Genomic DNA, 13,423 nt, shown 5'->3' with positions numbered 1-13,423 from the left:
TTTCATGTTACATTAATATTAATTACTTACAGAGCTCACAGCTGACAAGCTCGCCGTCTTTTCTCATCTGGAAAAATAAGTCATTTGCATTTCTCCTTCTTCTTTGGTTCTGTCACGTCTCTGCGGTCTGATTTTCTCCCTGCATACATTATTATATTTTTGGGCGAGCGTCATTAGCATGTACAGTAGACCTCAGAAGAACGAGCCCGCTCTGCTTTCTTGGTTTGACCCATTCCAGTTTTTCCATCGCTGATATTTTTGGAGCGAATCTGCTTTTTTGTGCCAGTTTTCAATATCTGAGAATTTGGCCTCGTCCTGCCAAAAACTTCAAACAATTACAAGTATTCAGTGTTTCCCCCAGTTATTCTTGGCAGTGTGGAAAAGCCTGTGAAGCTGCGTGCAGACCGCAGGAAGCTGCGCTGCTATTAATAATCTGTTCGTGTACCCACTTCTCAGCACTAAAGACACATCAGTGTTTTTATATTGATTAATAATCAGACGAGGAAGAGCCAGTCAGTCACTGCGCTGCCGATGAAGATGCAGGTTGGTGCTAGCACACGTTTCTCCAGGACTTCTTTACCCTCGACCGTCAGACCGAGCTCACTTTTTACTGTTTTCTGGGTTTTCTCTGACTTTTAAACACGTCTGTTTTTCCCCTCATGTTTAAAAACCCAAAAACAAACTACTAAATGAGCCACCAGGAGCATCGCAGCAGACGCTGGTAAAAACAAGAGGAAATTTCTCTTTTTCGGTGCATAAATGCTTCAGTCTTTACAGCTAAACGACTGTTCAGTATTCAAAAATATGATCGTCTCCGGTAACTGCTCATTAGAGATGCACAAATCGTGACATTCTACAACAGAACAGATGTTTAAAATGAAAATTTGGTTGACGCTGTTCACAGTTTTTTTTTTTCATTTCTGACACAACAGATAAAAATAAATAAAACACAAAACTGACTTGAACAAATGTCATCTAATCTGCGGGGCGATATTTGCAGATTCATTTGCAGTTTATTGCTGATGTCGGTATCTGCCAAAGATCGAGCCAATATTGTCCAACACACCAGTGAATCCTTAACATCCAGCTGTTCCTCATAACTATTACAGATGTCATCAGTAGGTAAGACTTGGTCGCAAGTTTTTAGATTTGCCAACACAGGCACTCGAATAACGCACCCTCCACCAAAGCCTGTGTGTAATTTCACAGTTTTAAATCAACATATTCAGATCAGCATCTAAACGGCACGTCTTCTTCCTCTGCTGAATCTTCATCGTTCCGCCGAGTGTCCGAAAATTCAGCTTGACGAACTCAGAGAAAATCTGCTAAAACAGACAAAAGAAGCTGTGCTGATCACATAGCTTTACCGAGGCAGGAGCAGAGGTGCAGGAATGAAAGAGGCAAATAAATAATCAATAGATATATTTTCAGCCCTGTCTGCACCACACAGGTGTCGGAGACAGCTTACATCTCTATGCAGCTTCAGCTCTGAGCCGCCGGTGCAGCTTTACACACTCGACAGGCCTTTTTAAAAGTTATCCTGTAAAATAAAAAAGACCTTTCGTACGATGAGTTCATTAGACACATCAGACTTGGTCTGGGTGATATTAAATCAGTAATATCAGGGTTATCCTGGCTCAAACTGGGCCTTTGGGGGGACTATACACATAAGAACAATCAGTATGCGTTTGGTTATAGCGGTAATCAGCGACGAATGAATGAAAGGCGATGAAAGCCCGCTCGAAAAAGTCTGGTTAAAAGTATTTTTATTACAGTCCTGATGATTTTCCTTTGGGGGAAGACCAAAACCAAAGCCTCTGAATATCATCAGTGACTTTGAGCTGAATCATGCAGGATAACCCTGCTTCCACTGCTCTGAATCACTGACCACATCTCACTAGTCTTCAGTCATTGAAGAATGCCGGCCGTTTACTCATTGACGAGCGCTGGCCGTCTCTCAGAGGTCGCGCGTTTCAGGCAGGATGAACAATGAGGACGTCGCCGTGAAAACAGTGAAAGGAACATTTCCAGAAAAACGCAAACGTCAGCGGCGCTGCTGTAAGAAGACCGCCAGAGAAAAACACTCACAAATCAACGTTTTCTTTCATTAGCACCAGAAAAAGACACTTCTCAGCCACTTTACAACATGGACGACGACTCCTAAAAAAAACCTTTATGTAGTCGAGCGACCGGCTTCAACCCAACAAGGTCGTCGCCAGAATGGAAATAAAAGCACCAATTACACACGGCCCTCCACAGAGACAATACACCGGAGGTCAACTCTGTAACAAAGTTGACTCAAAGCATTGTGCCTAAAGGATGTTTTCATTTCTGTGACCAGTCCGCCTTGAGGTTTCCTGGATTCAGCGCAGGTGAAAGTAATTCAGCTCTCACCGGGTCTTTTAATATTTCTTCAATTGCCTTTCAAAAAAAGAAAAGGAAAAAAAGCTGCCACTAATAAGCGCTACTCTGAGCAGACGGCGCCAAAAGCACCGACTGCAGCGAGAAGTGGATGTGACTGAGAACCCGACGGACGGAGCGTGTTTGATCACATGTGGACAAAACACACACCAACTCAACAACACCACACGGGTAAGAGTCTCGATACAAACACAACAACGAGTCTGTTCCTGCCGGAGACGCTGAGACCGTGGCTCGTTTTAACGTAACGTAATTTAAATTGTTTTTCTAATTAGATCAAAATGCACAAAATGATCGAAACCTTAAAGACATCCGGAAAATTCAAGCAAGAAGTCAAGCGAGCAGCGGGCTCTTTTTCCTCATTGACGTATACGAAATCCGACATTTTTAAGCAACCACAGGAGTCGCCCCCTGCTGGCTGTTTGAAAGTATGCAGGTTTAAGACTCTTTCACGCTGTAATGCAGTTTTTCACATGTTAAAACTTCCTGCCTGGTTACACACTGAAGACTAAATACTGTGGAAATACTGTAGATGTTATTTGAGAGCACGCTCACTGACGTCCCACCAATCCGATCCCAATGTGAGCACACACTTTGAACCCCAGCTGCTGCAGGTAGCTAGTTTGGATTTTGTGGAAAAGCAGTTATTAATTTTAATTATCCACATATTTCTAATTTTACCGGATCTAACATGTTAGTGTTGGTAGGAAATGCACCTCTGACCAGTTTCTCAGCTACCATTAAACACTAGAACAGAAGAACAACACACTACCCGATGTTGGATTGGTAAAATGTAGGATAATACTGCGGGGGAGGGATCTTTGAGGAACAGCCAAACTCTTCCCAGTGGTCACGTCGTCTTTCAGATAAATTAGTAACCACTATTTCCCAAAATATTCTGCTCTGAGGCCAAAAGTGGGGAGCCTGGTTTAAACCTTTGAATACTGAATACGGAGCTGCAGGACAAAAGGGACAAAAATTCTTTGGTAGCAAAAGCCTTCAGGGCCTCAATTCACCTGTGCATTGGTTCATTCAGAGAGCTCAAACGCCAAACTGCAGTGAAACCTTCAGCCATTGTCTCTGTCTGATTGGTGCCAAGTATTTAGATGACCAGTCATCACCGAGCAGGATTGAATGGAAGCAGGCCCATATGGAAAAGATATATATAAATCTTATAAAGTTTGTATCTGTCTTGTGTGAAACTGGGATGAAAAGCATATAAGTGTGAAAACAGATATAAGATCCCTCGAAAAATTATATAATGAAACTTGTATGTTTTGGATACTTGCTAAAACAATATATGAAAGTAATGAGAAAGTGGCCACTTTCATGAGTAATCACATATAAGTTTTTACTATTTCTTTTCCATATGGGGGTAAACGGCCCATGTTGAGAGCAGAAGACAGAACACGCTAATAGAAAGGACAGCTTTGCTTCTTTTTAGCTTTGCGAACATCTCTACATGTGATTGTTTCACAGAACAGGAAGTCTTAGCACAGACAGCCCAGAAAAAATGGCCACCGTCTCCAGACACTAAATAATCTGACTTTAGTCAGCGAATTTCCAGCTTTATGGGGCAGAGCTGGAAGCCCAAGCACAGCATGACATTTCCTTACATCCTCTGTACCTGTCAGCTGAATATACAGGTATGATCAAGCTGCACCGAGCAATTATCGACCAATGAATCAGCCTGGCTGCTTTGTCAGTTTAGCCCTAATAACTACACAAGCTTCACCGTCTGCAGGTGATTTACAAGATCAGGAGACGTATAAAGATGTGTTTCCGGAGGGAAAGCAGGTGTAAAAATGGACTTAAGTTGTGAAAATGAGCACCCGCGAGTTCAAAGGTAGGAATTAATGTTTTACTAAAGTAGCAGCTCTGAGCTGAAAAATGACCGTATTTGGCTGAAAGCCTTTCCACAGCTGGAACAAACAGCAGTGGGACTTTTCACACACACAACTTTTAAAAAATACATTTCATGGCGAGTAATGAAAGCCTTCACTGCAGCGCACGAATGTTCGCACGGCAGAAAAAAACTGCAAAAAATATCGCTTTTAATTTCTGTACGAGGGAAAAAAAATTACCAAGACATAAAATCCTTGGGCGAGATTTGCGCTTTAGCACCAAGAAAAGGGGAATAAAAGATTATTAAAGCAGCGAACAGTGAAAAGAAGGAGCTTCATCTCTGGTCTGGAGTTAAATCTGATCGAATGGGGATCCCGGTGCTCGCGCTCACACAAACTTCAACCTCTGAAAAGCCTCCAAGTCGACGTGGAACGTGGGTTTGATCCAGCAGCAGCAGCAGCAGCAGCGCACATCCAATGCACCCGCTGTGTGTGTGTGTGTGTGTGTGTGTGTGTGTGTGTGTGTGTGTGTGTGTGTGTGTGCTTCCCTGTGAAGAGCTCCAGCAGTGAGGCAGGAGTGGACAGTAACACACACACACACACGCAGTGACTCACAGAAAATCACCCCCACTTCACTCACGCACAACCTGGCATGCTCGTACTCTTTCCCAAACACACACACACACACCCTCTTACTATTTCATAAAGCACCCAAACTACAAATGTGTGTGCGCCATAAAAGCAATAAAGGAGTGACTGAATGTGTGTGTGTGCAAAGATGCAGCTGTCATGCATGCTTTCTGCATGTGTGTGTGTGCATGTGCGTGAAATAAATAGCAGTTTGACAGAGCGACAAAGAGTGCTGCATAGTGTGTGTGTGAGCTGTCACGACTGAATGCCACTGAGGGCAACACACACACACACAGACACACACAGAAAGGGGTCCTTTTCTATCGCTACAAATAATGAAAACACACGAGTGGAGCAGCAATTTTCTGCAATAAAAAACCAATGATGTGAGCAGTGCAAACGGTGAAATAAAGCACACTATGGCTGCGTGTGTGTGTCTGCGTGTGTGTGTCTGCGTGTCTGCGTGGGGGGGGGATTGGGGTGACAGGTCAGATGGCAACAGCAAATCACAGCTGCACTTCCCAGGAAGCGGCAAAATGTGTGTGTCAAAGAAAAAAAGCAGCGTGTCAGGGCAGGAAGAGGAAAAGCGAAAGTGTGTGTGCGCGTGTGTGTGTGAGACACGCGAGAGTAGTAGTGAGGAAGGGAAAGCGCACCAAAGCTGCGTGCTGTGTGTGCGCCCGTGTGTGTGTGTGTTGGCGTTTGTGACAAATAAATAGCAGCCAGAGAGCAAGCGAGCGTGCTCTGATTCGGAGACTGGCAGCATGACTGACTGATCCCTGCATCCATATCATAGGATTAAAAAGCCTGACACGGCGCAGATACAATAGCGGCAAAATATGAGACAAAAAAAGTCGGTCAATGGAAAAGGAAATGTGATTATGAACCAGAACAGGCGAGAGGGAGATAATATTAAAAAAAAGAAAAGGAAAAAAATCCTGACACACTTTCAGCAGGAGCGCACGGTGCAGCGGCGGGGAGGAGGTGGATTTTAAGGCTGTCACCGGGCAGTATAGAGGAAGGAGGAAGAGGAGGAGCCGCTGCCAAATACGAGCCTCTCCAATGATTTCCAAGAGCCAAGACACACTTCAGTCACACTGTCAGGGATGTGGTGGAGGGTGAAACCTGCCCAAATTCAGTTTACACACCTGTTCGCCTAAGCCTGACAGAAATCTTCCTCCTGTACGTCCTTCAGACTGCAGGGAGTCACATGAGGACAGCAGGGAAAGCTGCAAAACAAACACAACTACGCCTTTTTAGAGATATTTTCTCAACTGAAGGGGGACCATGGGGCGGGGGGAAGGGGGTCACAGGTCAAAATGGCTTTTTAATTTCCAACCACGTCACCGCGTTAGGTCTGAAGCGGCATGCGAGCCGGCTGCATCCAATTATTCATGATTTTATGTAACGGGGCTTGGGGTAGGAAATTAGGTCGGGGAACATCGTGAACACAAGCTGGGCGAACTTGGAGAAGTTTGACTACAAGAAGAAGGAACAGCTGCCACGTCCACGGGCGTACGCGGGACTTTTTTAGAATGGGGGGCACAAAGGAAACAAAAATATTTCACACTTGTGTTCAGTCCTGAGCCATGATACAGACATTTATTTTAAAGGAAGAAAACTAGTGTGCAAAGAAGCAAAACCAGTATGAAAAGCCTTAAATTACACTGCAAAATATACTCCAAGTACCTACATACAGACCACTCACTGTGCTGAACGACATGCATCATAATATTAGATCATAATGGTGTGCAGACTTTACTTTAATGTTGCAGCTGGATATGATTTTCTGTACCTATATGCTGCTGGGGGGTGTTATTCAAAATATTATAGCACCAAATATGAGCAGATTTATATTTTTTAAATCTGCAGCAGCCCTCTAAAGCTTTAAAACAGAGCCTAGAGCACAAAGTGCAACACAAGCATCCAAAATATAGCTGTTTGGTTTGGTTTTATATAAAACCCACCAACAAACATCTTTCTTTAAAAAAATACTTTTAAACAGTATTTTTTAAGTGTGGTTTAATTTTCCCAAGCTTACAATTAATTTTTAATAATCAAACATCCCAATTTTCTGTTAACTAAGGTTAAAAAGGGAACTCTGCAGGATTTACCGCACTTACAATCAAGGCACAAAGGCTCATTCTGAGATTTTTTTAAAGGAGAAATCGTTAAATAAATTTAAAGTTTATTAAATGTGCACTCAAGTAAAGTATCTGAGTAAATGCACTAAGTTACATTAGACCGCAGGACCTGTGGGGGCGAGGCACTGATATTTGAGGGGGGCTGGTGCCACCCCACGCCCCTCATGTGGATACCCCCCTGGCCGTGTCACATACGGGGCATGCAGGCAGTCCCGGTGAGTAAACGGGCGCTAATAACGCCGGTTTCCCTGCACGGTCGGGCGGCAGCAGTGACCCAGTCTGTACGGCACAGCAAACACGCGGCGCTGGATGTAAATACACCGAGCGCGTATTTGCAAAATTATGCAAAAAACGCACACATTTCTGCTTAACCGGAGTAAAAGCAGTTCAATATCAATGCGGATCCTTAGAAATGCAGTTTAAAAACACAATTGTGCAAAAAGAACAAACACTGACGGCGTTTCCCGTGGAAAAGCCGAGCGCTGTGGATTCTGGCAGCCTGAAACCAGTAGAAAACCAGTCTGCCATTAACTGGCACGAAGTCAGCGTCTGTCCACCAAACAGGCAACCCGTCCTCGGAACCGGCCCGGCCCAAAAGCCCCTCTTAAACTACTTCAGCCTCACATTTGAACACGTTTAAAGCACCGAGCGGAAAACTGTTTAATACCAAAGTAAACGGCAGTTCGCTTCAACCTGCGACCGCCAAACAGTTCGCTCATCGGCGGTGAAAACAGCCCGAAAAGACGATCTAACGGTAAAGACAGTTCGGTGAAAGGCAAGTATAAAGCGGAAAAGCTGGGAAAGTGTCGGTAAAGCAGCGGGAAGCGGCTCTCCGCAAACAGGCAGCGTGTTTCAGTGCAGCCCGCTGACGGCGGCTTCACCTCAGATGACCCAACCAGCCAGACTGGCTGTCTGCTAGCTAGCCCCGTTTGAACCTAACCTACAGCGGGCAACAACAACACTTGAGCCGACTCTTTAACCGCACTGTCATCAGCTCCGCGGAGACCGAGGCGCCGACAAAAAGCGGATTTATCCTCCACTCGGGTCCGCGGAGCAACGCTGTAACTCGGAGGGGAAGACGGGAGAGAGGAGGGGGAGAGGGAGGCAGCCAAAACAAATGCGTTTCCCGACATGAAAGCACAACATCCAGAGACGGGCAGCCACGTTTCCCGCTGCTGTGTGCGGGGAACGGCTAAAGCTAAAGCTCTTAGCTCCGCCGGGTCGCCCGTCATTAGCAGGGGCTAACTGGCTAACGGCTAGCCCCAATGGCTAATAAATTTATTATGTGCACTTTCACCGGGGGTGGAGGGGGGACGGCAAAAGTTGGCTACTAGAAAAAAAAAAAAACAACGCGAACCGGGTGACATTCACTTGTCTCACAACTATCCTCAAATATACCCGGAGAGCAGTCACCCCGCAACTAAAGTTACCTGACAGCCAGGTGTCTAAGTATTTCCATCCCAGCCGGGCTGCCGAGGAGATCCGCGGGGTGAGAGCGCCGTGGTTCCCACTCCGAGAGGCTGTGATGGAGGGGGACGGTCGCTAGCAGCAGCCGCAGCAGCAGCAACAGCAGCAGCCTGGGCAGAGAGAGGGAGCCAGGCGGCTAGTCTGCCTGCAACCAAGCCGCTTTAATAACTTCACTTTTGCGGTCACTTTAGTCAAAATTTATCCCCGCGAGTAAAAAAACGAGAAGTTTCCCTCGTGTCCTACCTGTGTGGAGTCTGTGGCTGCACGGTGCGACAGGCTGGAAGTTGATTATTCCCAGAGATCCAGAGTGGAGCGGTGCGGGGCGCATATAGCTAGCGCTGGGTACAGTAAAGATTGTAGCATAGCTAACCTAAAGACAACAGTAGAGAGGAGAAAAAAAAGCCTGCTCGTTGCTCATAGGGGGGATCGACGACAAAAACCACATGATCTTTTACGTCAGCATATATTTGCATAGGATGCCAAATTTATGTTCGGTGTCCAGGTGACGTGAAAATGTACAGAAAAGTTGGACGGCGACGCTGCCGGACTCTGGCACGGCGGAGAGGCGCGACCACGCGGCGGCCATGCACCCCCCCGAGCGTGCCCCCCTCCTGCAGCGGCTCAGCCTCAGCACCCCGGCAGCAGGCAGGCACCACCTATACATCCACACACACGCTCTCACACACACACTCACACACCTGTGGTCCTCTGCACCGACTTTATTCTCATTTTAATCCACTTTCCTGCACTCTTACCCTCACACCCGCTCACACACACCATCACCGGACTCGTTCCCGTCTCGTGTGTGACATGTTCGTGATTGTGACACCGTGCAGCTCTGATCTCTGTGAATTCTCCTAAACTCGGAGAAAATGTTGCAAAAGTTCGCTTTCATGTATGAACCCACGACATGTAAATAAAAATGTAAAATCTAAAATAAAAGCGATGTGAGCGGGAACAAAACCCACGCCGCTCGGGTGTTTCTGTGACACCTGTTTGATCCTGGAGCTGACCCGCTCACAGCACCGTGCTCACGTGCGGCTGGAGCATCAGCACCCACCTGTTCAACCTGGGCTCATTTAAAGGGAGTTTCGGTGGGATCAGGAGGGCGAGAGTGCGTGGGAGTGGAAGGAAAAGTTTATCCACGATCACCACACTGCATCGCGCTCGTGCATTTTGATAAATGGGCTTGTCGTACCTGATCAGATGCAATAAACGTGGAGACGAACCCTCGCGCTTGTGCGAAAACGTGACGGACAGCGACACCAACAGGCGGGTTTAGGAAGCACACCCTGCCCTGCTCCCACCGGTGGTTATGTGTAGGTGAGTTATGCGATCGGTTTATGAGGACTTGGGTGATTTAGTGACCTTTGACCTCTGTGATAATATGTGCAACGTCACCAATCAAACATCCCGAGTGTAAGTTTATGATCGGCTCTGATTCCTGGCTCCTTATCAGTGCTGATAAAACCATTTTAATGCCAAATCTCAGTCTGTTCACTTAAAACAGAAAGAAAGAGCGTGGCTGCTTTTCAGGCTAAAAGAACAAATTATTAACGTGTTCTTATCCATAAGGTCAAAGGTCAAGTATAAAAAAGCAGCTGCAGGAGAAACTGAATTCTAATGTCTTTGATGTTCATTTATTTTGTTTATTTAATTTTCAATTTTCATCATTTGAATTACTCGACCTTTTAATATACAGTATGTTTCTTGTTAATTAGCATTTTTAACAGTTTTATTGTTTTTGTATTATTTAAAAATTATTACACCTTACTTTGCATTTCTCATGAATTGTGCTCATTTAAATGATCAGCCTCTCAGGCCTCTGCAGAGATGAATTTCTATGTTTTATTCAACCCATCCATGCAATTTTATTTCTTTTTATTTTATTTTTCTGGCTATATCTTAATATTAAACATTCATCATATATCAGATCCTCTATTCCTTGTGAATTTCTGTGATTTTATTATATTTTACTTCCATTGTTTAAATATATTTTGGCTTTTTTAGCCTTTATTAGACCACGATAGGGGAGAAAATTCAGGAAAACTGGGAGAAAGACACTAATTAAATGGCCTCAGCGCAGAGTTGAACCCATGACTCTGCTTTATGGCAGATGGATACCTGCACTACCCAGAGAACTGAAACATTTATGATTAGCTCACATTTTTATCTGTGTTTTAATATCATTGAATTAATACAATTTTTGTGTCTTAGTATCAGCTTGTGCCTGTGAATACTGTGGGCACTGATGAATAAATAAAGTTTGATTGATGCGCTGCCCTGCAAAAGGTGGACTCTCTCTTGCAGCATGTTTTTTGTTTCAGGTGTATTTCAGTTTATTTCATTTTTATCACAGCCAACGTCTTAGTATATATAGATGGTTAATTAGGGAGGAATGTCTGTGTTTGTTTAGCTGAATGCAGTGAAATCTGAGCCCAGGTGATTGTCAGTAAATGCATCGCTCCCGATAGGCCTGGACGTGCACGATAGGCCCGGACGTGCACGTCAGCCGGTTTCGTAATTAACCCTGCCCCTGTTCAGTCCTCTCTGGTGAAGGGCTGCAGCTGTCTGCCTGCCGGTCGGGTTGTTATCAGAACTCACATTCCCTGTGCCGTGAAGTACGCTGCGTATTTCGCGGCCCCGCCCCCTTTTCTGCTGTGTTGTTCAGATGCATTTAAGGACGAGCTGCTGGAAATAATAGAGGGCCTTCAGAGCAGGATCGATGCCACAGCCTGCGCCATCTTCTGCAACTGGAAGCTCTCGCCAGCATCTCCAGAATACACAATCAGGTAATGTTGCCAGGCAAAAGTGCCAGCTCTAACCAATAAGCAGAGTTTTGGTCAACATTGCTTAGCAACAAAAGTTAAAAACTGAACCAGTCAAGGCTCAAAATAGTCTTTAAAATAGTAATCAAGCGCCGTCAGTGTCACAAATTTCAGCAGATAAAAAGCTTTGGAGACAAGAATCGTCCGGCTGGAACACCAAATAACAGGACACGTTTGTCTCCTGCTGCGATGGAGCCATTCTCACTGCAGACATTCATTTCACGTTTATTAAAGATTAAAACGCTCTTCTCCACCTTAAGGACGCTTAATGTACAGATGTGCCAAAACGTGCAGCTGCATCTTTTCCTTCCCTCTGGGTGTCTCCGTGGCTCTTCTGCCTCTCAGTTTGTGGATTTGAAGCCAAATTTATTTTCCAGCAATGAAAATTATTCAGTTATTCCATAGAACCCCTCGGCCTCCACCAGGCAGGAAAATGCCAAAAACTGCAGTTCCTCCGATGGCCACTCGAGGCCTCAGAGACACAGCAGTCCCCACAGAGCCCCATAATACTAATACTGAATCACTGATTCACAGTGATTGTTTGAGAAGGAAATTATCAAAGTAAATATGTGAGGACTCCCAATGGATGAAAACTGCACCCTCTCTCCAAATGTGCTCACCTGTGGCTCTGTAAAACAACACAGCAGCAGCAAAATACTTCAGAGTAACCAACTGGTGATGTCACAGTGGGCACAGCCATCTTTCATATACAGTCTGTGACCCTCCCGTGCCTGCAACACGCTTGAAACGGTGACCTTTCACACAGAGAAAAGAGAGAAGTCCGCTTTGGCGACCCACAACTTCCAAAACCAAAAGAGCAAGTGGAGCCGAACAAAACCGCAGGAATCACTTATTTTTGTTTCAATTCACATCAAGCAGGTGGTCATTTGAATAATGCAGTCCACAAAAAACAGGAAAAACTGTGACACACCCTGGGAGAGAATTTGCATATCATTGTGGTCAGAATTAAAATTCATGTAAAAGGGGAAAAGAAAGTCTTTTTAAACGGGTGAATCAGAAATACAAAGGCGTGCTCTCATCAACAGTCACAAAAGTCCAAATAAAACCGATGCAAACTTTCAAAGCGCACACGAAACGGTGAAAACTCCGAGGTTTTTTTGTCTCGTGACAGAAGCACTCACAACCTCTGGACTCTTTCCCGCAATTAATCAAATGAAGCCGGCTGAAAAAGAAAAAATAAAGTCATTATTTGGTTCACAGTTCAGTACTCGGTGTGTGTGTGTGTGAGTGTGTGAGTGTGTGTGTGTGTGAGTGTGTGAGTGTGTGTGTGAGGGCTGTGGATTAAACATCAGGCAGTCAGTTTACTGTACCATAAAAGTGATAGGGCCTAATTACAGGGTTTATATTAATAACTTATGTTGAAGTAATAGGAAACAAACACTGATATCTCCTGCATGACCAAACACTCACATAATAGTTTGATTAAAATGTGAAAAAGAACCTGGTGAGAGTGAGGATGGAGGGAAATGAGCGTAAATGCTTGCAGACGGCTCTCAGTGTGCCGTTAAAGGGCCGGTTAAGTTTTACAGTGTGAGCGCACACTTAATGCGATCAATAGCAGTGACTCAGCGTCGCTTCCACCAGCTGCACCAGCTTTCCTCCAGAAACCTCTGAGACGAGGGTGCTGGAAGGGTGTGGACGGTCTCAGGATTACACAACCTACACACACGCAAGCACACACTACAGACAAGTTACTCACACACAATCTACACACTCTATACACATGTTACACACACACATGTGCTACAGACACAGAAACACAGCTCACCGGCTTCGTCTGACATTAAAGGTAGAGTCTGTATCCCAGTCAGACGCAGGCGTGGGGCACTTATTTTTTAAAATGACAACTGCACAGTGAACAGTTGGACTACAACGTGACACACACACACACACACACACACACACACACACACACACACAGTTCATTGATTCCCTGTTTTAAACTCCATGAGTTTGGCAAAGATTGCAGATTATTTTATTAAAAGCTGTTTACAAACCCAGAAGGCCTGCAGTTGTTCACAAATAATAATCATATTCATGAATATGAAATAATTATATTATTTTCTCTGTT

General features: G+C 44.9%; 1 protein-coding gene across 2 annotated transcripts in view; it reads right to left on the bottom strand.

Moving 5' to 3' along the window:
* The window catches only part of LOC146363584 (zinc fingers and homeoboxes protein 2-like), a 128,291-nt gene extending 119,228 nt beyond the window's left edge, over positions 1-9,063 (bottom strand). Inside the window, exon 1 of one of the 2 annotated variants that reach the window (XM_084919792.1) lies at positions 8,747-9,063. The gene's annotated coding sequence lies outside the window, so the exon portion shown is untranslated. Of the gene's footprint in view, positions 1-8,466; positions 8,701-8,746 lie in introns of those variants that run through there. The other variant, XM_084919793.1, reaches the window with a different exon arrangement.
* Between the last annotated feature and the right edge of the window lie 4,360 nt (positions 9,064-13,423).

The sequence above is a fragment of the Perissodus microlepis genome, chromosome 22 (genome assembly GCF_051167445.1).
Source record: "Perissodus microlepis isolate ML-2025 ecotype Zambia chromosome 22, ASM5116744v1, whole genome shotgun sequence".
NCBI lineage: Eukaryota > Metazoa > Chordata > Actinopteri > Cichliformes > Cichlidae > Perissodus > Perissodus microlepis.
Note: the sequence above shows the minus strand (reverse complement) of the source record. Positions and strands in the feature narration are given on the sequence as shown.